This window comes from Echinops telfairi, unplaced genomic scaffold (genome assembly GCF_000313985.2).
Source record: "Echinops telfairi isolate 266 unplaced genomic scaffold, ASM31398v2 ScPeMD7_5426;HRSCAF=6270, whole genome shotgun sequence".
Taxonomy (NCBI): Eukaryota; Metazoa; Chordata; class Mammalia; order Afrosoricida; family Tenrecidae; genus Echinops; species Echinops telfairi.
This window is the reverse complement of record NW_022109325.1, coordinates 13,569-16,679: the sequence shown is the minus strand read 5'-3', so window position 1 is coordinate 16,679 and position 3,111 is coordinate 13,569. Positions and strand designations below refer to the sequence as shown.

The window sequence follows — 3,111 nt, the reverse complement described above, 5'->3', positions numbered from 1 at the left end:
GAGGAGGCAATAAGAAGTACAGGGCCCTGAAGCTAGACTTGGGGAACTTCTGGGGCTCCAAGTGTTGTGCCCGCAAAACAAGAATCATTGATGTCTACAACGCATCCACCAACGAGCTGGTCTGGACTAAGACACTGGGGAAGGACTGCATCGTGCTCATGCACAGCACACCGTAAGCCCCACCGTGCTCATGGACAGCACATTGTACTGCCAGTGGTACGAGTCGCACTATGCACTGCCCCTGGGCCAGAAAAAGCGGGCTAAACTTGCTCCTGAAGAGGAAGAGATATTAAATTAAAAGCGGTCGAAGAAAATTCAGAAGAAATATGATTCATGGAAAAAGAATGCAAAAATCAGCAGTCTTCTGGAGAAGCAGCTGGGGCAGGGTGAGCTTTGTGCCTGTGTCGCTTCAAGGCCAGGCCAATGTGGCCGAGCAGAGGAAACTGCTAGAGGGGAAGGAGCTGGAGTTTTATCTGAGGAAAAACAAAGATCGAAAAGGCAAATAAATCTTCCCATCTTAGCACATGTAAGTAAATAAACAAATAATACAGGGCTTTTCCAAACTCACTGTCATTTCTACCACTCCTATTGACTTCTCTCAAATTGCCTCAGAGATGAGGAGAGCACCTTTCAGAGTTCTAAGTTAAACTGTAAAATCAAATTTTTGGATTTTCCTTTGGAATAAAAATAAATGTCAAGCAGTGTGAAGTTCCACAAACAGAAGGATCTTGTTCTCCAGAAATATGTTACCACATGATATATTTGATTCTAAGCAAGACCCTCTCTGACAAACAGTCTCCAAATGTCCTCAGAAATGAATGGGTTTCCTCTGCTTAAAAGATTTTTAGTTCACAGATCTTAGAACCTGCTGTGTTGTTTCAAACTATGTAACCTGGGGACAAATAGTAAGCTGAGCATTTGAGGATGAACTTTCTTTAGTTTATTCTACCCAAGTTTTAAAAATCATCATTATTATGTTTCTAAGGAAACTGGAAAGGATGTACCAAAGTGATAGCCTAGAGAACAAACAGGGGATGGAATCTCAGGACCTTCAGCCATGCTGGCACACTCCGTGAGGTGAGAAGAGCCAGTCCAACTGCCTGAAATAAGGGGCTTTTGTGAGGCTGGTAACCTGAAGTTATGTGCCTGTAGGAAAGGAAAAAATTAATTTAAGCCACTGAAGGTAGTTATTGTTCAAAATAATTGCTACTGTAGAATAATACCTTTTGGACATTTTGTGAGAGTGTGAAGGGAAAATAGCTGCTGGTTTCTCCCCACGAATACAATTGTTATCTTATCCATATCAATGGAAGAGGTAAAATAACCTAACTCTCAGGTGCAGATGAGGAAAGCCACACTGGTACAGTCATTAAAATGGCAACAACAAACCTTCAAAACACTATGATGAAATATATAGATTAAAAATTTCATTAAACTATACTATGAAGGCTTTTTTGCTTCATTTATAAACAAAGAAGTTGATAGTTTGCATATATCTGTATATTCAAAACAACTCCAAATTCCACTTAATATCTGATTGAAGAAACAATGGCCACGCTCATCCTCATGCATTACGATACAGTCCCACATTCCAAATGAACCATATCCAGTCCCCAAGATGCTGTTTTCAGCCACTTTAGTAATATTTCTTTCATCATGTACTATGTTTAATCAGCATCAGGTGACCTCAATATGATTCATCTTTTACACACACACACACACACACACACACACACACAAGAGAGAGAGAGAGAGAGAGAGAGAGAACCAGAGAGACAGAGACAGAGAGAGCAGCTCTTTTGTTCACCTGCAATCCAAGGCAGAGTACAAATTTAGTGTACCACCTAGAACCTCTCTGACCGTGATTAGAGATAAATTAGTCATTAAAGGCCACATTGCAGTAAAATGCAACTAATGTCCATAGATAGCTGGACAATTAATTTTAAAATAAATTATAAAACCAAATACATGATAATTGAAGCTATCCAGTTTTGTCAGAATGGTTTGTTGTCATTTATCACAATGTCAGCAACAATAGAAGTAATAGAACAGTAGAGGAAATCAGCAGAGAAAGGGGTGCCTAACCTTGCCTCTGAAGGTCAGTAAGTGACAAACAGTAGAGACTTCATGCAACAAGTTTAAATTAATCCCTGTGGATCAGTAGAAACCTGGTAATAGATGTCACTGGATAGTCTTTCAGTAATTTGCTCTCCCTGCTCATCTTACATGGGCTATTATCCTTTTAATGGATATTGATTCAGTTTTGCTATGAAGGCACACAGCACATTTCTCCAAGGGAATGCATATTTTCCATAAAGTTTATATTTTCCCACTTAGTCAAAGATAATTTTCATTGGATTAGTTCAAACTAATTTGCTATTATTTAAACATCAAATAGATTATCTGTAGGAATTATTTTTTAACTGTTTACTTTTTGAAATATTTTAAGGCACATATAATAACCTTGTTGGACACACTTCTATATTCTTTAATTTTTTCTTTAATTCTTGTTATTGCTTAAAATAAGCACTGCCATCAGGTCAATGCTCAAAGTGACCCACTGTGGGTTTCTGAGACTGTAACTATTTATAGGAGTCCAAATCCCAGTGTGTCTCCCAAGGAGCTGCAGGTGGTTTCAAACTGCCAACCATGCAGATTGCAGCCCAACTTGTAACCATTACACCACCAGGTTGACACTAAATTGTCATTGACTCGTAATGATCCTTTGTCCAACAGAACAGAGCACCACCTGGGTAAAAGTGCTGTTATTCTTGAGCCCATTGTTGCAGTCAGTGTGTCCATTTGTGACACTGAAGGGCTTCTTCTTTTTATTGACATTCTATTTTACCAAATATGAAGTCCTTCTCCAGAGACTAGACCCTTCTCATAACTTGTCCAAAGGAAGTGAGGAAAAGTCTTGCCATCCTCCTTTCTAAGGAGAATTCTGACAATACTTCTTCCAAGACACATTTGTTTTCTCTTCTGTAACCCTATAATATAGTCAATATTCTTCAGCAACACTAAAATTCAAAAGTATCAATGCTTTTTCAGTCTTCCTTATTTATTGTCCAGCTTTTACAAGTATTTCAAAATGCTATCTTTGTTTCTCTC

The 3,111-nt window shown here is 38.6% G+C and overlaps 1 pseudogene; it reads left to right on the top strand.

Moving 5' to 3' along the window:
* The window catches only part of LOC115871311, a 20,950-nt pseudogene extending 20,444 nt beyond the window's left edge, over positions 1 to 506 (top strand).
* Positions 507 to 3,111: the final 2,605 nt, after the last annotated feature.